We start from the raw sequence: 22,899 nt of genomic DNA on the forward strand, positions 1-22,899 counted from the left end.
GGCGGCCGCTGGGGGGTGGTGGGGTGGGGGGGGGGGGGGCAAACGTTAAAGAGGAGGTGGCCGGCACTACTTGTGCCACTTTGGACACGGGGTCCGTGCTGCGATCGCTCAGCCCGGCGCTCTGCTTTAGTGCCGGACGGTTCACGTGGCACCCCCGCTCCCCGGTGGCCCAGATAGGTTTAAAATCCGCAGCTTGAGCCCTCCCCTTTAACTCAGGGCAGAGCTACGCGGCCCAGTGCTTGGCGATGCGTCCCTCCCCCGACCCGTCCGCTCCGACACCGCCCCAGAAAGGAAGTGGAGCGCTCGATTTAGTGCTGCACTTCCTTCCAGGAGTGGTAATCCCAATTTCCTGGTTAAAGAGCCGTGACCTACAGGGCTACGGACCTAGTGCTGGAAGGTGGGATTAGGCTGGGTAGCTCTTTTTCATCCGGCACGGACACGATGGGCCGAACTGTGCCGTAATTTTCTATGACCCTATGATGATTCTTGCGAGCCACGAGACCTCGGCGCCTGGTGCTAAGTCTGGCGCCTTGTGAGTGTCACTGCCCCCAAACCAGGCGCACCCGAATCTTTTGCCCTGAAGTCAGAGTTGCTAAACGCGATACACATTTGATTTATGACCAGCGAGTCAAAGAAGCAACGCCCACCTTGACAGAGAATCCAGACAATGTTCGGAAAGTAAAAGTCATGCTCTCCTTGCAGAACTGGAACCACAATACTTCGGGAGTCAGAAATTTCCAAGATCAATAACCAGGTATTTTAAAATAGCTAAACTCAATGGGATTTTTTTTTTACATCCATCTGAGAGGGCAGATGGGACCAGAGTTTAACATCTCATCTGAGATGATGGCACCTCTGACAGTGTAGCACTCCACTGGGAGTGTCAGCCTAGATTTATGTGCTCAAGTCTCTGGAGTGGGAATTGAACCCACAACCTCCCTGACTCAGTAGGCAAGAGTGCTGCCCACTGAGCCACAGCTGACACGCTAAGATTCAGTAGGTTGCTTTTAGGTAGATGAATTAACATGAGCCAAATGGTCTTCCTCATCGCTTCTCGGCCTTTTGGCTAAGATCATGCGTAACTGACCTGACAGGGGAGTAACCATGACCCCAACGTGGTTCTCCCTGGATCAGGAAGGTGGTTCTCCTATGCTTTTTGGAAATAGGAGGTGGGTGGGGTGGCTTGACCCATCCACCTCCACGGAGGTGTGTGGGGGGCCTGACCCATCCACCTCCATGGCACGAACCTGGTATTGCAGTACTTCCAGGAACGGTGCTTGGGCTCTAGGCCTTTTGGCTAAGAGCATTAGCGCAGGGTGATCCTTGATGTGTGCAAGGTGACCTCTGGCGTTTGTGATCTGACAAAGAATTGGAAAGATTAGCTACGAAAAATTAAAAAAAATTAAAAAAAATTTTTTTTTTAAATAATTAAAAAAAAATGGTCTTCCTCATCCTTGCTTACCTTGTGGCCAACTTCTTCAGTTACTATAGTAGCTAAGGCTTTCATTAGATGGTAAAGCCAAGACTGTTTGACCACAGCTCAACTCAAAAAGGCTCAGACTTGAGCCCTCCTCTGCACCACCACTGGTGTTTCAATCCTCCCTTGTGTCTTGTTGACAAAGAGTTCAAGTTGCAGTGTTACCATTACGCTCCAGTTTTAACATGACATCCTTCAGCCTGCACTCTGATGATTGAGCTGTCCAGTTCAGCATTCTTTCTGTTTGTTGATTTGCTACTTCAGAGTGACTGGACCTGCTGAACACCGAGTCTCACGCCCTAAGATCACAAAATCACTTTGGATGAGAAAGGCCTTTCGGCCCATCATAATTCATCTACCCAGAATGACCCGAAAGTCCCCATACTGCAAGACTCCATGGTTCTTCAATGACTCCATGGTTTTCACCCCACTGTTGTATCTCGAACTGTTGTATCTTTCTGTGAAAGAATTTTCCTTCAGCTACAAAGATAGAATACAATGTTACAGCACAGAAAGTCAGCTATTCAGACCATCCTGCCTCTTTGGTGGACCGATCGTGAACCTGTGGCATTCTCTACCACAGAACATTATTGAGGCCAATTCACTAAATATATTCAAAAAGGAGTTAGATGAAGTCTTTACTACTGGGGGGATCAAGGGGTATGGCGAGAAAGCAGGAATGGGGTACTGAAGTTGCATGTTCAGCCATGAACTCATTGAATGGCGGTGCAGGCTAGAAGGGCCGAATGGCCTACTCCTGCACCTATTTTCTATGTTTCTATGTTTCTATGTTTCTATGATCCAATTAATCCCACTCCCTTGCTCTTTCGCTCAATTTGAACCTGTATTCCCTTGTCCTAGTCTCTCAATCTAACGATCTTAACTTTCTGCATTTTTCTGTTAGCCATGCCATTTACAATCTTATGGGGGAGAAATTGGGTGACTTGCACCTCCCGTTAGCAGGGCCGCTAACTGAGTTTGCGACCGGGCGTGGCGCCGATAACGACAGTGTTGCGCCCTGCTCTGTGGGCCCGGCGATGCTGACGACATCGCCCTCAGCAAACCGTTAGAACCCCAGCCCCTACGTTGGGTTCCGTGCCCCGACGCTGATCCGGGGGTCCGGGTAGGTGGGTTCCCATTCTGCAGAATACGCAGCTTAGGCCTTTCCCTTTAATTCAGGGACGGCCCGCTCGGTCCGTGGCAGAGCTACACAGCCCAGTGCATAGCGCTGCTGAGCGCTGCACCCCACCTCCGACCCGTTACCGCCCCAGGACCGAAGCTTGATTTAGCGCTCCACTTCCTTCTGGGGGCGCTAACCCGAATTTTGAGAACAAAATGTCCCGCCTCCCGGATGTAACCGGCCCCAAATGGGGTGGTACCCAATTTCTAGGCTTATATACCTCTATAACATCACCTCTCGAGCATCCCCTTTCACAGATGCATTGCCCAAGATTCTCCAGTATTTCCTCATGCTTAACACCAGGAGTTAGCCTTATGACACTTACCCGTATTAAATTTCAATTGAGTCTCTATCTGTCTCTCTATAAGATGAGCTCGTCCAAGCAACTTCCTGAAGCAATTGTCTATATAACCTTTTTGCAACTCTATCATGATATAGGCTGTCTACACACGTCGACAACACAAATAATGTGATTTCCCCACTAACGCCACCCGATAAAACATTTATGAAAAGGGAGACTTGCATTTATATAGCACCTTTCACGATCTCAGGACATTCCAAAGCGCTTTACAACCAATGAATTACTTTTGGAGTGTAGTCACTGTTGTAATGTAGGAAGCATGGCAGCCAAGTTATGCACAGCAAGCTCCCACAGACAGCAATGCAATAATGATCTGTTGTTTTTTAGTGATGTTGATTGAGGGGTAAATCTTGGCCAGGACAACAGGGATGACCCCTTGCTCATTTTTGAATAGTATCATGGGATATTTTATGTTCAACTGAGAGGGCAGACGGGGGCCTCGGTTTAACGTCTCAGACAGCACCCCCTCAGAATTGCTAGCTTGGATTATGTGCTCAAGTCTCATGCAGTGGGACTTGAACCCGCAACCCACTGAGCCACGGATGACACCGTGATAATATAGCACGCAGCGATTGCCAGTTTTAAGTGTTTATTTAGAATGTCTCATCACCAAAGCTTTCACACAAGCACCAAGATGTAGCTTGGTTGGCGGTGAGAAGGACCCTACCTGTCAGATCCTTCATACACAGCCGGGGTTTCAGAGACACGGCACTCTGCCCCCGAGTTGGCTGTGGTGCGGACGAGACTGTCATCCACCTCCTTCGGGATTGCCTCTTTGCAAGGCAGGTCTGGAAGGAGATGCAGTGGTTGCTGTCGAGGTTCACCCCAAGCAGCTCCGTAACACAGGACTCTGTGCTGTACAGGCTGTTCCCAGGGACACACACCGAGACAGACATCATCTGCTGCTGGAGAGCCATCAACTCGGTGAAAGACGCACTTCGGTCTTCCCGAAACTTGCTGGCCTTCCAGAGCAAGGAGATGTCCACGGCCGAGTGTTGCAGACTGGCTCAATCCAAGATCTAGGAGTACGTGCTGAGGGACGGACTAAAGATTGGTGCAGTCGCCGCAAAGGCACGGTGGGGAAGCGTCACAGTTTAAGGCCCTTACGCCACGATAAACCCAGGGGCTGGAATCAGACCCCCCTCAGCCTGTACTTGTTACTCTGCTTGTATACATAGAACACCATGTACTGAAAAATACCTGTGTTGTGCCATGTATAATGAAAGTCTCTGCACTGGTTAGTAACTTGTAAAGAAATGTAAATGTGTTCTCATCCGGTCCGTGTACTGCTTTCATCTGCATATTGCTACATGTAACGTGATTGGTGATCGGTATTGAAATGTATCCTGGAATGTAATGTAAACCTGTTCTCATCTGCTCCATGTAATACCCTTATTTGCACAGTACTACATGTAACGGGATTTACGGATTATACTAAACTGTACCTTGAAATAAAATGCAACCGAGTGCATTGTATGGAACTGCTGTCAGCATCCAAAGGAATTGTATGGAATTGCTGATCGCAAGGTACTGAGCTATTTTCCAGTGTATTGTGAAAATTTTATATGAATAAAGTATATTTTTTGGGGTTAAAAAGTGTTTATTTAGCTGGGGACAGCACAGGTCTGGTCCGGGTGGATCACCAGCTCAAGAGCAGACTTGACCCTGTTTGCGATGACCGTTGACAGGATCTTGTAGTCCACATTGAGCAGCGAAATGGGCCGCCAGTTTTTGATTTCCTCCCTCTCCCCCTTCTGCTTGTAGATGAGGGTGATGATGCCTTTCCTCATTGATTCTGACATGCTGCCGGCCAGAAGCATACCCCCGTACACTTCCAGCAGGTCTGGGCCTATCCAGTCCCACAGAGCCGAATACAACTCGACCGGTAAGCCGTCGCTTCCGGGAGTTTTACTCATCGCAAGGGACCGGACAGCCTTTGTCAGCTCGTCCAGAGTTAGCGGGTGATCCAGACTTTCCCGCTCACTGTCGTCTAAGACCTCTGAGATAGACTACAGGAAAGACTGGGAGGCCGCGCGGTCTGTGGGCTTGACGTCGTACAGCCTGGCATAGAAGGATTTGCTGATCCTCAGCATGTCGGGCTGTGAAGACATCACAGAACCATCTTCTTCCTTTAGGCTGGTGATCACAGAGCTCCCCCTGTGTACCTTTTGGAAGAAGAAACGGGAACACGTCTCATCCTGCTCGACGGAGCGGACTCTGGAGCGGAACATGATTTTGGAGGACTCTGAGGCAAAGAGCGAGGCTTGGAAGATCTCTGATAGCCGCGCACTACTCAGGGATACGATCGCCTACGTGCGGGACAGGAGGGTGGACACCTGCTTAATCAGCTTAGACCAGGAGAAGGCCTTTGACAGGATATCACACACGTACCTGATGGACGTGCTCTCCAAGATGGGGTTTGGGGAGGGTATCCGCAATTGGATCCAACTGCTCTACACAGACATCAGTAGCGCAGTTCTAATCAACAGGTGGGAAACTGAAAGCTTTCCGATCAGGCCTGGAGTCAGGCAAGGCTGTCCCCTCTCCTCTGTCTTGTTTGTGTGCTGTCTCGAGCCCTTTGCCGAGTCCATCAGGAAGGGTGCGGGCATTAGGGGGGTTGACAATCCCAGGCAGCGGAGGCGCTCAGGTCAAGACCTCCCTGTACATGGACGACGTCACCAACCTTTGCTCAGATCCGCAGTCGGTCCGCGGATTGCTCACAATCTGCGAACAGTTTGAACTGGCCTCGGGAGCGAAGGTAAATCGCAGCAAAAGCGAGACCATGTTCTTTGGAAGCTGGTCCGACCGATCCTTTATTCCCTTCACTGTGAAGTCAGATTACCTGAAGGTTTTGGGAATATGGTTCGGAGCGGACGGGGCGTGCGCCAAAAACTGGAAGGAGCGTATCGCTAAAGCGAAACATAAACTGGATGGTGGAAGCTGCGCTCACTCTCCATTGCAGGAAAGAACCTGGTCATCAGGAGTGAGGTGCTCTCGCTGTTGTTGTACGTGGCGCAGGTCTGGTCCATACCCCGCTCCTGTGCCGAGGCAGTCACCCGGGCCGTCTTCCACTTCGTCTGGAGATCGAAAATGCACCGTGTCCGCAGAGACACGATGTGCAAATCTCTGGTCAAGGGGGAAAGGACGTTCCGAACATAGCCCTCATCCTGATGGCCACCTTTGTGTGCGGCTGCATCAAGCTGTGCACAGACCCTTCGTACACAAACACCAAGTGTCAGTACGTGCTGAGGTTCTATCTGTCCCCGGTGTTGCGAAGGATGGGTCTGACCAGACTGCCGCGGAACGCTCCAACCAGTTGGACCATGCCTCAGCACCTGTCCTTCGTGGAAAAGTTTTTCAAGAAAAACAGCTTTGACCACAACGCCATAAAGCAGTGGTCGGCCCGCAAGGTCCTGGACGCCCTACAAAAGAAGGAGATGATGGATCCTGTCGGGTGGTTCCCCAAGCAGACTGTCGAACTCGTTTGGCAGAATGTCTCATCGCCAGAGCTTTCACACAAGCACCAAGATGTAGCTTGGTTGGCGGTGAGGAGGGCCCTCCCCATCAGATCCTTCATGCACAGCCGGGGTTTCAAAGATATGGCACTCTGCCCCCGAGTTGGCTGTGGTGCGGACGAGACAGTCATCCATCTCCTTCAGGATTGCCCCTTTGCAAGGCAGGTCTGGAAGGAGATGCAGTGGTTGCTGTCGAGGTTCATCCCAAGCAGCTCCATAACACAGGACTCTGTGCTGTACAGGCTGTTCCCAGGGACACACACCGAGACAGACATCACCTGCTGCTGGAGAGCCATCAACTCGGTGAAAGACGCACTTTGGTCTTCCCGAAACTTGCTGGTCTTCCAGAGCAAGGAGATGTCCACGGCCGAGTGTTGCAGACTGGCGCAATCCAAGATCCAGGAGTACGTGCTGAGGGACGCACTAAAGATTGGTACAGTCGCCGCAAAGGCACGATGGGGAAGGGCCACAGTTTAAAGCCCTTCTGCCACAGTAAACCCAGGGGCTGGAATCAGACCCCCCTCGGCCTGTACTTGTTAATCTGCTTGTATACATCGAGCACCATGTACTGAAAAACACCTGTGTTGTGCCATGTATAATGAAAGTCTCTGCACTGTTTAGTAACTTGTAAAGAAATGTAAATGTGTTCTCATCCGTTCCGTGTACTGCTTTCATCTGCATATTGCTACATGTAACGTGATTGGTGATCGGTATTGAAATGTATCCTGGAATGTAATGTAAACCTGTTCCCATCTGCTCCATGTAATACCCGTATTTGCACAGTACTACATGTAACATGATTTAAGGATTGTACTAAACTGTTCATTGAAATGAAATGCACGGTAGTGCATTGTATGGAACTGCTGTCAGCATCCAAACCAATTGTATGGAATTGCTGACCGCAAGGTACTGAGCTATTTTCCAGTGTATTGTGAAAATATTATATGAATAAAGTATATTTTGGGGGGAAAAAAAGTGTTTATTTAGCACTAACAGGTTACGTTGCAAATTCAGATTTTCTGTGCGGTACAGCAGTGCTAATCGCTCTCGTACATGGCCTGAGCATCTTATACTTAGGTGTGTGTCCGTACTGCCCAACATCCTACTGTACAATAGAAAACCCAGGGCAGTAACAGTAGGTGAACTGGATAATCATGTCGTTTGCACATGCTCCTTTGTGTCTCTCCAATCTCTTTAAAATACTTGGTAAGATAAGAGGCTCGATACAAATCTTCACAGCAAGTGAACATAAAGAGCAATAGTTAAGTTCAGATGCACTCCTCTTAATCATTACACCTTGTCTGGAGCGTGGGGAGCAGCGTGGTGGCCTAGCCCAGCAGTCTGCATGGCCCCCGGCCTGTGAGCACCATCAGAGCAGGCCGGGGAGTGGAGGGAGCAGCGAGGCCGCATACCACTCCAGGGAGCAGCACATATGTGATCGGGGCCCAGGAGAGGCGTGAGTTCGGGGCCCAGAAGAGGGGAGGGCCCAGGGGCAGCACGGGCCAGCCCACACTGCGATATGTGCGCATGCTCAGTCGTGCAGCAGAGCTGGTCACTGGTCAAGACCTAGCTCTGTCAAGCCCGTGTGGTGGCTGATGTGCAACGGCCACCACACGTTAAAAAAATCCACGTACAGGCATCTTCCATCCTACAGGATTTAGTTCGGGACCTGGAATCTTAGGTCCTTCGTTGAAACACCTGTGAACTTTTTGACGTGGAAGCAAGTCATCCTCGATTCGAGGGACTGCCTATGATGCTAATGATGACACCTTGTCTTCATGTGAATAATACAAAAATAATGAACATGCTAAGTTTCTCCACATCAGTAGATTGTCTGTCTTACTTAAGCTGGAGGTACCTCAGCTAAAACTATTGCAAGTGTCCTCCTCAATTGTCTCTTCCCAGTGGCTGAAGAGCTCCTCCCAGAGTCGCAACACGGATTTCGCCCAGCTCGAGGCACAACAGACATGATTTTCACCGCACGACAAATCCAAGAAAAATGTAGGGAGCAGCACCAACCTCTGCACATGGCCTTCTTTGACCTCACAAAGGCCTTCGACTCTGTCAACCGAGAGGGGTTATGGAGTGTCCGCCTCAAATTCGGCTGTCCTCAAAAATTTGTCACCATCCTCCGCCTGCTTAACGACGACATGCAAACCATGACCCTGACCAATGGATCCACCACAGACCCAATAAGCATGCGGACTGGGGTCAAGCAAGGGCTGTGTCATCGCACCGATGCTCTTTTCAATCTTCCTGGCTGCAATGCTTCATCTAACCTCCAACAAGCTCCCCGCTGGAGTGGAGCTAATCTATAGGATGATCGGGAAATTGTTCAACCTCCATCACCTCCAGTCGAGCGCCAAGGTTGTCCCAACCTCTATCATTGAATTACGGTATGCAGACGACGCTTGCATTTGCGCACACTCGGAGGCCGAACTCTAAACTATCGTTGACACCTTCACTGAAGTGTATGACAGTCTGGGCCTTACATTAAACATCCATAAGACAAAGGTTCTCTACCAACCTGCCCCCACCTCACAGCACTGCCCCCCGATCATCAAAATCCACAACAAGACATTGGACAATGTGGACCGCTTTCCATACCTCGGGAGCCTTCTGTCAGCGAGGGCAGACGTTGATGATGTAACATAACACCGCCTTCAGTGCGCCAGTACAGCCATTGGCCGCCTGAGGCAAAGAGGGTTTGAAGATCTCAAACCCGGCCCCCAGTTCATGCTCTACAGAGCAGCAGTGATACCTGCCCTCCTATATGCTTCAGACACATGGACAAAGCACTGGAGAAGTACCACCAACGCTGCCTCCGCAAAATTCTGCAAACCCGTTGGCAGGATAGGCACACCAACGTCAGTGATCCCTTTCAGGCCAACATTCCCAGCATCGAAGCATTGACCATGCTCAATCAGCTCCGATGGACGGGCCACATTGTCCGCATGCCCGATACGAGGTTCCCGAAACAAGCGCTCTACTCCCGAGCTCCGTCACGGCAGGCGAACCCCAGGAGGGCAGAGAAAATTCTCCAAGGACACCAGCGAAGCCTCCTTGAAAAAATGCAACATCCCCACCGACTCTTGGGAATCCCTGGCCCAAGACTGCTCAAAGTGGAGGAGAAGCATCCGGGAAGGCGCCGAACACCTCGAGTCTCTTCGCCGGGAGCACGCGGAAACCGAGTACAAACAGCAGAAGGAGCGCACGACAAACCAAGCCCCCCACCCACCCGTCCCTCCAACCACCGTCTGCCCCACCTGTGACAGAGACTGTCGGTCCCTCATTGGTCTCATCAGTCACCTTAGAACTCATATTAGTGTGGAAGCAAGTCACCCTCGACTCCGAGGCACTACCTAAGAGATGAGATCCAATACTCAGCTGCCCGAATCCTAGCAAGTTGTGTCAGCTGTGGCTCAGTAGGTAGCACACTCACCTCTAAGTCAGAAGGTTTGTGGGTTTAAGTACCACCCCATAGACTTGAGCACAAGAAAAATCTAGGCAGACACTCCACTGCAGTGCTGATGGAGCGCTGCACTGTCGGAGGTGCCGTCTTTCAGATGAGACATTAAACCGAGGCCCTGTCTGCTCTCTCAAGTGGATGTAAATGATCCTATGGCACTATTTTGAAGAAGAGTAAGGGAATTCTCCCTGGTGTCCTGGCCAATATTTATCCCTCAATCAACATAACAAAAACAGATTATTTGATCATTATCACATTGCTGTTTGTGGGAGCTTGCTGTGTGCAAATTGGCTGCCGCATTTCCTACATTACAACAGTGACTATACTTCAAAAGTACCTCATTGGCTGTAAAGCGCTTTGAGATATCCAGTGGTCATGAAAGACGCTATATAAATGCAAGTTAACTCGTACCAGGACCCACTCACCCATTACCCCCTGTGCTCGCTGACCTACATTGGCTCCCAGTTAAGCAACGCCTCCATTTCAAAATTCTCATCCTTGTTTTCAAATCCCTCCATGGCCTCGCCCCTCCCTATCTCGGTAATCTCCTCCAGCCCCACAACCCCACAGAGATGTCTGCGCTCCACTAATTCTGCCCTCTTGAGTATCCCTGATTATTATCTCTCAACCATTGGTGGCCGTGCTTTCTGTTGCCTGGGCCCCAAGCTCTGGAACTCCCTGCCTAAACCTCTCTACCTCTCTTTCCTCCTTCAAGACACTCCCTAAAACATAAGAACATAAGAACATAAGAATTAGGAACAGGAGTAGGCCATCTAGCTCCTCGAGCCTGCTCCGCCATTCAACAAGATCATGGCTGATCTGGCCGTGGACTCAGATCCACTTACCCGCCCACTCCCCGTAACCCTTAATTCCCTTATTGGTTAAAAATCAATCTATCTGTGATTTGAATACATTCAATGAGATAGCCTCAACTGCTTCCTTCTGCAGAGAATTCCACAGATTCACAACCCTCTGGGAGAAGAAATTCCCTCTCAACTCGGTTTTAAATTGGCTCCCCCGTATTTTGAGGCTGAGCCCCCTAGTTCTAGTCTCCCCGAGCAGTGGAAACAACCGCTATGCCTTTATCTTGTCTATCCCTTTCATTATTTTAAATGTTTCTATAAGATCACCCCTCATCCTTCTGAACTCCAACGAGTAAAGACCCAGTCTACTCAATCTATCATCATAAGGTAACCCCCTCATCTCCGGAATCAGCCTAGTGAATCGTCTCTGTACCCCCTCCAAAGCTAGTATATCCTTCCTTAAGTAAGGTGAGCAAAATTGCACGCAGTACTCCAGGTGCGGCCTCACCAATACCCTGTACAGTTGTAGCAGGACCTCCCTGCTTTTGTACTCCATCCCTCTCGCAATGAAGGCCAACATTCCATTCGCCTTCCTGATTACCTGCTGCACCTGCAAACTAACTTTTTGGGATTTGTTTCATGCACAAGAACCTTCAGGTCCCTCTGCACCGCAGCATGTTGTAATTTCTCTCCACTCAAATAACTGTTTTAATGTGTTTTTTTTCCAAGGTGGATGATCTCACATTTTCCGACATTGTATTCCATCTGCCAAACCTTAGCCCATTTGCTTAACCTATCTAAATCTCTTTGCAGCCTCTCTGTGTCCTCTACACAACCTGCTTTCCCACTAATCTTTGTGTCATCTGCAAATTTTGTTACACTACACTCTGTCCCCTCTTCCAGGTCATCTATGTATATTGTAAACAGTTGTGGTCCCAGCACCGATCCCTGTGGCACACCACTAACCACCGATTTCCAACCCGAAAAGGACCCATTTTTCCCGACTCTCTGTTTTCTGTTAACCAGCCAATTCTCAATCCATGCTAATACATTTCCTCTGACTCCTTGTACCTTTATCTTCTGCAGTAACCTTTTGTGTGGCATCTTATCGAATGCCTTTTGGAAATCTAAATACACCACATCCATCGGTACACCTCTATCCACCATGCTCGTTATATCCTCAAAGAATTCCAGTAAATTAGTTAAACATGATTTCCCCTTCATGAATCCATGTTGCATCTGCTTGATTGCACTATTCCTATCTAGATGTCCCGCTATTTCTTCCTTAATGATAGCTTCAAGCATTTTCCCCACTACAGATGTTAAACTAACCCGCCTATAGTTACCTGCCTTTTGTCTGCCCCCTTTTTTAAACAGAGGCGTTACATTAGCTGCGTTCCAATCCGCTGGTACCTACATGTTTGACCAAGCTTTTGGTCACCTGCGCTAATTTCTACTTGTGCAGTTCGGTGTCAAATTTTGTTATCATATTACACTCCTGTGAAGCGCCTTGGGACGTTTCACTGTGTTAAAGGCACTATATAAATGCAAGTTGCCGTTGTTGTTGTTGTTGACACCTGAGAAGAATTTCATTTTATCACCAGGCATCAAATTTAAAGCCAGGTACCAAAGGTGAAAGGTTGCTCTCTTAATTGACTTTGCTATCTAACTCCTCAGTTTATTTTTCTACTTGTTTAACCACTGCGAAACACTTCTAAATTCTTAATCTACGTCATTTTAGTACGACCTCTAAAGTATGGATATTTGATCCGGCAATTTTAATTCGAACACAATTTGAATGAAAGTTAAATTGAAGATAAGGAACATGTCTGATGACTAGCAAATAAGTCCTACCTGCAACATTTATAGCACTAGCTCTTTGTTCTCCGACAAGGACCTTTTAACTCAGGTGGCAAAACCAGCCATGAACACAACCAAAGTAAGACTGTTGCTAAGAAAGAAAGACTTGCCTTTATACAGCGCCTTTCAAGACCTCAGGTCGCCCAAAACGCTTTACAGCCAATGAAGTACTTTTGGAGTGCAGTCACTGTTGTAATGTGGGAAATGCCAATTTGCGCATAGCAAGCTCCCACACACAGCAATGTGATAATGACCAAATAATCTGTTTTAATGATGTTGGTTGAGGGATAAATACTTGGCCGGATATAAGACACCAGGAAGAATACCCTGCTCTTCTTCGAAATAGTGGCCATGGGATCTTTTACGTCCACCTGAGAGGGCAGGCGGGGCTCCGGTTTAGCATTGCATCTGAAAGACAGCACCTCTGACAGTGCCGCACTCCCTCAGCACTGCACTTGGAGTGTCAGCCTAGATTTGTGGGGTCTGTGGTCAACACTATGGAGTGGGACTTGAACCCACAGCCTTCTGACTCGGAGGTGAGCGTGCTGCCCCCTGAGCCACTGCAGAGTGCCAGGCTAATCGATGGCGGGCAGGAAAAGCCTGCAAGAGAGCGGGTAAGTTTTGTTTTTACTTACCTCGGCCACCTCGCCTTTAACCATCGCCCCGGTAACGGCCGGCCGCCCGATCCTCACCTCCTGCAACTGTTGATGTTTTCGCCCGGCGAAGCTAGAGGGGGCGGAAGCCATGTTCGGGACCGGGCCGGTGCGCACGTTGATGATGTCACGATCTCTGCGCGGAGGATATCGGGGAGCAATGCTGTACCACCGCTAAACCCCCGCCCAAGATGGCAGGAGCCGGTGCTTCTGCGGCGCCCGGTTGCAAAACCATTTGCGCCCCGTTATCGGCCACCTGGAGGCGCTAATTGGAGGCGCAAATTAGCCCAATTTCGCCCCCTAAAGGTTAGATAACCATCGATCCTCGATTTCATGTTTAATTCAGCACAGCAAGATCCACAAACAGCAATGCTTCATTATCTGATGAATCGCGTATGGAGCTTGTTATGTATTTAACCCCTTGTAACCTGTACTACACTACCACCAGGGGGCCCACCTGTTGGAGTCCCAAGGGATCCCAGCATCCCCTGGGCGCACGGTATATAAGCAGGCCACCCACGAGGTACCTGCACTCTGGAGTCTTATTAAAGGAGCTAAGGTACGCACTTGCTCATTGTACACAGTGCTGAGTTTCATCCTTTATATTGAACATATCAGAGCTGAACTCTGTGCAATCATCAGTGATCAGCCTCGCTTCAGACCTTATGATTGGGCGGGGGGGCAGTGGGGCGGAGCGGAGGTCACTGACAAAGCAGCTGATGATAGTTGGGCCGAGTCAACGGCAAGAAAAATCAGGCCTGGCGTACAATGGGTAACTGGGCCCCGACAATCTGTCTTGCGCTGCCTCAGAAAGTGAAAGTCTACCCCTATATTAGAGTGAAGGAAACATTCAACATCTTTTACCAGTGATAAATGAATCCTATGAAGCGGTCAGATAAACGTACGACAACAACGAATAATCAGCAAAAAAGAGTAATTGAGATAAGCAACGGCCTCAAACTAAAACTACCATGACAATGAGCCCATTTCAGTTGGGTTCCAGTGTTTATCCACCACACTGAACATACGAATTAGGAGCAGGAGTCGGCCATTCGGCCCCTCGAGCCTGCTCCGCCATTCAATAAGATCATGGCTGATCTTCTACCTCAACTCCACTTTCCTGCACTGTCCCCATATCCCTTGTTTCCCTTAATATCCAAAAATCTATCGATCTCGCTGAACTGTTAGATATATATAGAAATACCAAAAGAAATATTGTTGTAAATGATACCGGTGACCAAGTTCTGTGGAGATACAAAAATCTGTATGAAATTATTATTTTTTTAAACTTCAAGCCTGGAGTCCTGAAATAATAGCGGAACATTCTGGAAGTGCACAGCCAGTCAATCCACTTCTGAAAGAGAAAAGGATAACAATTCTGATGGGATCTTTTAGACCAGCGATGGTTAGAGTGAATAACTAACAGAAGTGTTCAAAATTGGGGTTTGAGAGGATAAATAGTGTAAGGTTATTCCCACCAGTCAGTGGAATGCTCAAAAATGGGATCGTGCCAGCTGTGGCTCAGTGGGTAGGACTCTCACCTCTGGGTCAGAAGGTTGTGGGTTCAAGTCCCACCACCAGAAACTTTAACACAAAAATCTAGCAGACTATCCAGCAGAGTGCACCACTGTCAGAGGAGCTGTCTTTCGGATGAGACATTGAACCGATGTCTGGTCTCTCATGTGGATGTAAAAGATCCCATGGCACTATTTCGAAGAAGAGCAGGGGAGTTATCCCCAGTGTTCTGGCTAATATTTATCCCTCAATCAACATCACTAAACATCAGATGATCTGGTCATTATCACATTGCTGTTTGTGGGAGTTTGCTGTGTGCAACTGGGCTGCCGCGTTTCCCACATTACAACAGTGACCACACTCCAAATGTACTTAATTGGCTGTAAAGCGCTTTGGGACGTCCTGAGGTCATGAAAGGCGCTATATAAATGCACGTCTTTCCTTTCTGTATAGGACAATCAGGATTGCTAGTGTAAGCATAAAGGGAGAGGTTAAACAAATGCTTTTCGGTCAAAGAGGAGATAAAACGCGCTATGGCAAGTGATTAGTGAAACACCCATTTTTACATTGAAGAGGGAATTAAATAAATATTTGAAGAACACTAGAAAGGAGAATGAATGGAAATGGGATTAAATTATAGAGCATCAGGAAGCACGTGCACAATGGATTGCGTGTACTGAAATCTCTGTTGTCAAAACCAGTTTGTTTGGTATATTTTAAAAAGGGAATAAAAGCAGATAATGCTGAAAATACTCAGCAGGTCTGGCAGCATCTGTGGAGAGAGAAACAGAGTTAATGTTTCAGGTCAATGACCCTTCCTCAGTTCTGACGAAAGGTCATCGAGCTGATACATAAACTCTGTTTCTCTCTCCTCCTCAGATGCCGCCTGATGGGACTGGACAGGTTAGATGCAGGAAGAATGTTCCCGATGTTGGGGAAGTCCAGAACCAGAGGACACAGTCTAAGGATAAGGGGTAGGCCATTTAGGACTGAGATGAGGAGAAACTTCTTCACTCAGAGAGTTGTTAACCTGTAGAATTCCCTGCCGCAGAGAGTTGTTGATGCCAGTTCATTGGATATATTCAAGAGTGAGTTAGATATGGCCCTTACGGCTAAAGGGATCAAGGGGTATGGAGAGAAAGCAGGAAAGGGGTGCTGAGGTGAATGATCAACCATGATCATATTGAATGGTGGTGCAGGCTCAACGGGCCGAATGGCCTGTTCCTGCACCTATTTTCTATGTTTCTATGTTTCTATGACCCGCTGAGTATTTCCAGCACTCTCTGTTTTTATTTCTGATTTCCAGCATCCACAGTATCTTGCTCTTACCTTTAAAAAGGAGCTGGATCAGTATCTGTTGTTGATGTGAGGATTGCAGAAATATTTAACAGTATTGCTTCAAGTTTTTTCATGAGCGGTAGAGGAAGAAAATTAGTGTTCCCTTAATTAGGTGTAGGGGTACCCCAGCCATGAAATCGTCGCGGTCCCGGCCTGCAGGACCATCGACAGGCCGGGGTCATTGGAGGGAGCAGCGTGCGGCAGTATACCACTGCAGGGAGCAGCGCGTGCTGCTGCAGGAGGGCGACGGCTGACTGCAGTGCGGGCAGGTACAGCAGGAGCAGCGAGGTCGGGGCGAAGGAGCGGCGAGAGTTCGTGGAGGGAAGTGACCGGGGCCCAGGAGAGGCGAGAGTTTGGGGCTCAGAAGAGCCGAGGGCCCAGGGGCAGCACGGGCCCAGCCCACACTGCGATATGTGTGCGCACTAGGTCCGTGCAGCAGAGCTGGTCTCCAGTCATCCTGGTTAAGCCTTGCCACTGGACCAAGACCTAGCTCTGTCAAGCCCGTGTGGTGGCTGGTGTGCAACGGTCACCACACGTTAAAAAAATCCACACACAGGCATCTTCCACCCTTCAGGATGTAGTTCGGGATCTGGAATATTAGCTCTTTCCCTTCATTGAAACACCTGTGAACTCATCCCTTTTCGGCGTGGAAGCAAGTCATCCTCATTTTGAGGGACCGCTTATGATGATGGAGGGGAGAGAAGCCTATAATGTACTTGCTTCACGGGTTCATTGTTGAAGAATTCATAGCAACACGTTGCTGTTAAGAACTAGTTGGTTGATTAACAATCACACTGCACATTACCAGTTCATCCACTAGGCTCACAACTGCATCCTCATCGTGAATGACCTCGACCCAACTGGCTGGGGTTTTATTGAGTCTTGTGAACATCACATGACCAGCTAAGCCACTCACAATGCAACAGCTCTACAACTATTTTGGTAGAACATTAATACAAGTGTTCCCTTTTGTAAGGGCACAAAAAGTGCCCCTTTAATAAGGGGGCACTTGATTTACAGATTCAACTAAGTTGTAGAGCTGTTGCACAAGGTCGCGGGGGTCGTTCAACCCGACTGCCAACCGTTAAAGGGAACCTTGACAAATCAAATTAAATTAAAATGTTGTTCCCTGTTGAAATGATGCACTCCAGTCCCTCCGGCGCCCACCTCTTGCAGAAGGCCGCGAGCGTACCGGTGGACACCGTGTGCTCCATCTCCAGGGACACCCTGGCTCGGATGTAACCGCGGAAGAGAGGCAGGCAGTCGGGTTGAACGACCCCCTCGACCGCCCGCTGCCTGGACCGGCTGATGGCCACTTTGGCCGTGTGCAACAGCTCTACAACTATTTTAGTTGAACCTGTAAATCAAATGCCCCCTTATAAAAGAGGCACTAAAACCGACAAAGTAAACAAATTAAACTTTAAACAGTCAAATTAAAATTTGGTTGCCGGGCGTGATGATGCACTCCAGTCCCTCCGGCGCTCACCTCTCGCGGAAGGCTGCGTGCGTACCAGTGGACACCGCGTGCTCCATCTCCAGGAACACCCTGGCGCGAACGTAACCGCAGTCGGGCTGCACGACTCCCTCGACCACCCGCTGTCTGGACAGGCTAATGGCCACTCACAGGTGCATACATTACAAAGCCTTTGATACAATAATCATGCTACAGTGTCGGAGTTGCCATCTTTCGGATGAGCCGCTAAACCGAGGCCCCGTCTGCCCATGGCACTATTCGAAGAAGAGCATGAAAGTTCTCCCTGGCCAATTTTTAGTCCTCAGCCGACATCACTAAAAACAGATAGTCTGTTCAATATCACATTGCCGTGTGTGGGAGCTTGCTGTGCACAAATTGGCTGCCACATTTCCTACATTGCAACGATGACTACACTTCTTTGGCGGTAAAGCGCTTTGAGACGTCCTGAGGTCATGAAAGGCGCTATATAAACTCATTTTAGTGTGGAAGCAGGGTCATCCTCGACTCTGGGGGACATCTTAAGAGAAGGAGAGATTGTTGCTGTGGGAAATAAATCACTTTGAACACAGGGCTTTGCTTCCGTTCATAAGATGAGTGGGCTTTTAGTAAACATGTTTGGAGAAATCTGAGAGTGAAGTAATTGTAGATCTTACACCGTGAGGTAATGTTTATTCCAAGCATGGAACTAAGGAAATCTAAATATATTTCTCTAATTGAGAGGAGTGATGCGATGGAACTCATAGATGTCACAGGTGTTGCTTCAGCATTTCTTAAGCAGATAAAGGCTATCAGATGTGACACAGTTCCAGAAATAGCCCTGCCACACCTCATGAATACTGAGCAATAACTTCGTTGATTGCTGCAGATCTTGTTGGGTTGGATATACGCGTTGCAGCTGCCTCAATGTGTTTAGAGTACGACCAATAAGGCTGTCAATGACAAACTCAAAATTCTTTTGTCTGCCGGTTTGGATTGCTCGTGAGCAGCTTGATGTCACCAACACGGAGTTTCCAGTCACCTGCTCGAGCGTCCTCTTTGTCTCTTTCGAACACCTGACGCACATCGAGTGAACAATATGCGTGGCTGCGTTGCTAGCGTGTTTGCCTCTTTGCTCAAGCCCCACTAAGCGATACCATCTAAGGTCGGCAGCTTCGGCGTGAAGTTGGGATCGGTGGCGCCCGTTGTTTGGGCGCCACCGGTACCAAAATGGCGCCCGACGCACGCACACGCACTTGTGGGGCGAGTCGCACCCGACGCCATATTGGCGCAGGTGTAGGCGTGCGCGCGCAGTGAACGTCCGCCACAAGGATGCAGGGCGGGCAGATCACGATGCCAGCGGTGCCATTTTGGAGGTCAATGCTCCAGCCTACGCCCTTTGAGCTCACGTGGCCGAACACGTGTTGAGCAGCAGAAAGGCTAATCCGCCTCCCTACCACCCCGCGGCCAGCGCTATTGAACGGGATCATCAACCACTTACTGGTTCGTTGCTGGTTGATCACTTCTGGCGGTTACTACGATTCCATGGGGCTGAAATTGCTCCTCCCGATCAGGCCTCGGGCCGCCTGAAAGCGGCGGCCACAGGGCGGCGCGGAATGGCCGCCGAGCCGCCGCGGAGGGGCCGCCATTTTGTTGATTGCCCTTCCTCAGGGGGCGGAGCTCTGCCCGGGGACCGCTCCGCCCGTTTTCCCGCCGCGCAAGCACGCGCCGACCCCTTCCCGACAGGTGGGAGCACTTCCTGAAATTACCCCGCGGGAAATTGCCCTGTTGTGGAATTGCCCCGCGGGAAAGGCCGGTCGGTGCCCCCGGCAGCTTTTTGTGTCGGTGCGCTCCTGTTGCTCCTTGTTGTTCGGCGGCCCGGCCCACCCTTAAAGGGGAGGTTACGCTGCCGGCGATGGCGTTTTATTTTTTATTGTCGGCCAACTGCCCGGTTTGCCCCACAATTACCCCCCCCTCCGGGTTCGGCCGGGCCACCAACAGGCAGCCTGGCACCCCCCTCTCTTGGGTGTCAGGCCACTGGCCCGGCCGAAACCCTCCCTGGAGGCCCAGTGAACCTGTGTGAAAAATATGCAGAGTTCACAGCGGCCCTCCCCTTTAACTGAAGGGGAGAGACGTTATGACACGTCAGCGCGGCGCTGATGACTGGTCGAGACGGCGGTCCCGCTGCGAGGGCACTTCCGGCCCGCACCCGACAACAACATCCACCCCGACCGGAAAAAACTTCAAAGTACGGCGGAGAAAAACTTTCAAAAACGGAGGGAGCGCCCTGTTTAATACAATTACACAGGATATCTGGCACAGAAACAGGCCATTGGGCCCAACCAGTCCATGCCGGCGTTTATGCTCCACTCGAGCCTCCTCCTGTCTTTCCTCATCTAAATCTATCAGCATGACCCTCTATTCCCTTCTCCCCATATGCTTGTCTAGCCTCCCCTTAAATGCATCGATACTATTCGCTTCAACCACTCCCTGTGGCAGCGAGTTCCACATTCTCACCACTCTCTGGGTAAAGAAGTTTCTTCTGAATTCCCTATTGGATTTCTTGGTGACTATCTTATATTGATGTCCTCTAGATATGCCCTTCCCCACAAGTGGAAATATGCTGTCTGTATCCTCTCTATCAAAACCTTTCGGGCGGAGGGCAATTTCTACCCCGACAGGTTTGGAGCTTTCTATTGTTGATTAGGTGCTGAAGGACTTTTTCCTGACTTCAAGGCTTCTACACTAACCACTTGCTGCCAGACATGGGCGCATCAGTAGACAGTCCCCCCTAAAATGCAGCAGGACTGGGAGAATGAGCATTGGAGACACAAATGGCCAGTTAGTCTGACATCAATCGTCGGGAAAGTACTGGAATCCATTGTTAAAGAAGTCCTTTCGGGGTACTTAGAAAATTCTAACACGATTAGTCAGTGTCAACATGGTTGTATGAAAGGGAAATCTTGTTTGACAATTTGTTTTGAGGATGTAATGAGCAGGGTAGATAAAGGGGAACCAGTGGATGTAGTATATTTGGATTTCCAAAAGGCATTCGATAAGCTGCCACATAAAAGGTTACTACACAAGGTAGGGGCTCATGGGATTGGAGGGAATGTATTAGTATGGATAGAGGATTGGTTAATGGCCAGAAAGCAGAGAGTAGGAATAAACGGATCATTTTTGGGTTGGCTGTAACTAATGGGGTGCCACAAGGATCAGTGCTTGGGCCTCAGCTATTCACAATCTGTATCAATGATTTGGATGAAGGAACTGAGTGTAATGTATTCAGGTTTGCTGACAATACCAAGCTAGGTGGGACAGTAAGCTGTGAGGAGAACACAAAGCGTCTGCAAAGGGATATAGATAGACTTAGTGAGTGGGAAGTAAGGTGGCAGATGGAGTATAATGTAGGGAAGTGGGAGGTTATTCACTTTGGTAGGAAGAATAGAAATTCAAAATATTGTTTAAATGGTGAGAAACTTTTAACTGTTGGTGTTCAGAGAGATTTGGGTGTCCCTTGTGCATGAAACACAGAAAGCTAGCGTGCAGGTTCAGCAAACAATAAGGAAGGCCAATGGCATGTTGTCCTTTATTGCAAGGAGGTTGGAGTATAAGAGTAAGGAAGTCTTGCTACAATTGTACAAGGCCTTGGTGAGACCACACCTGGAGTACTGTGCACAGTTCTGGTCTCCTTATCTAAGGAAGGAGATACTTGCCTTGGAGGCAGTGCAATGGAGGTTTACTGGATTGATTCCTGGGGTGAGAGGGCTGTCTTATGATGAGGGGTTGTGTAGAATGGGCCCATACTCTCTGGAGTTTAGAAGAATGAGAGGTGATCTTATCGAAACATACAAGATTCTGAAGGGGATTGACAGGATAGATGCTGAGAGGTTGTTTCCCTCTGGCTGGAGTGTCTAGAACTAGGGGTCTCAGGATAAGGGGTAGGCCATTTAGGACTGAAATTTAACCCAGAGGACTGTGGATGTTGAGTCTTTGAGTATATTCAAGACTGAGATAGATAGATAGATGTTTGGACTCTAAGGGAATCAAGGGATATGGGGATCGGGCGGGAAAGTGGAGTTGAGGTCGATGATCAGCCGTGATCTTATTGAATGGCGGAGCAGGCTCAAGGGGCCATAGGGCCTACTCCTGCTCCTATTTCTTATGTTCTTATAGAGCAGGGCAAGCTGCTGGAAGAGGGAGGAGGAGGCAGGGAAGAAGGGCCCCCAGGAGGAGGCCATATCCGCCCAGGGTGCTCAGGGAGCAATTTTCCTACCTGAACCTCAACGAGGAACGGTGCGTGAGATGTTTCCACTTCAGTCGGGGCGTCCTCACTGAAATCTCCCACCGGCTGCAGCCACAACTGCGACAACGGAGCAGGGCGAGGACAGCATTGCCCGTGGCTGTCAAGGCGACCGTGGACATGAACGTATATGCGTCAGGCTCTTTCCAGGCTGGAGCTGGAGTTGTTTGCAACATCTCGCAGTTTGCCGTCCGCTGTTGCGTAAGGGAGGTCCCTGAGGCTCTCTGTTCAAAGGGAGCTGACTACATTTCGTTCTATTTTTTTTTTAGTTTGAATATTTTATTACAGGCTGGGTTCCGAGGATATTTCCTCCTGTGTATTTTCGCTTGGCCACTTCATGGTCCATGATGCAGGCTGGAGTTGTTGGGCCGAGGTACCCAAACTGACGGAAAGGCAGGAGATCATTTTGCCAGCTTTCGAGTTCCTTTACTTGAACATCAAGTCTGGAGCTAATGACACCGTCCTTGTTCAGTCTGCCTGTGAGATTAACAACAGTTGTTAATGTGGTCATCGATAATCTCAAGCTCTCCAATGTAGCCATGCTTCATCATTACAGTCAGGAATCTCGCAATCACTTTGGAGCATGGCTGGATGAGAACTTGGCATTTTCCGCGTTTCTCGGCATTGTTGATGCTGGCAAGGGCATCGGCAAGAACGTTCATGCGCACCATAATGCCAGTTCGTCAATATGGGGGAAATTCTCTCTTGCCAGAGACGAGCAGGCGGAGCGAGCACGATGCTTTGCTCGGATTGCAGGCTTCCCCAGGGCGCAGGGTGCCATTGACTGCACGCTCATTGCTTTGCGGGCGCCACGTGTCAACTCTGCCCTATACCAGAACCGAAAGCGATTCCACTGCTTAATGTCCAGCTGGTGTGCGGACATAGGCAGCGCGTTATTCAGGTCAATGCCCAAATTGTCAGCAGCGGTCATGATGCCTCCATTCTGCGGCAGTCCGCTGCGCCAGCTACAGTTCC

At 49.3% G+C, this 22,899-nt stretch overlaps 1 non-coding gene and 1 pseudogene across 1 annotated transcript; one reads left to right on the plus strand and one right to left on the minus strand.

The window, feature by feature from the left end:
* LOC139233726 (small ribosomal subunit protein uS8-like) overlaps nucleotides 1-22,607 on the minus strand; it is a 48,884-nt pseudogene extending 26,277 nt beyond the window's left edge.
* Nucleotides 1,047-1,243, plus strand: LOC139234249 (U2 spliceosomal RNA). The gene has a single exon (XR_011588303.1). It is a non-coding gene; the product is annotated as a U2 spliceosomal RNA (small nuclear RNA).
* Nucleotides 22,608-22,899: the final 292 nt, after the last annotated feature.

Source organism: Pristiophorus japonicus, chromosome 21, assembly GCF_044704955.1.
Source record: "Pristiophorus japonicus isolate sPriJap1 chromosome 21, sPriJap1.hap1, whole genome shotgun sequence".
Lineage (NCBI taxonomy): Eukaryota > Metazoa > Chordata > Chondrichthyes > Pristiophoridae > Pristiophorus > Pristiophorus japonicus.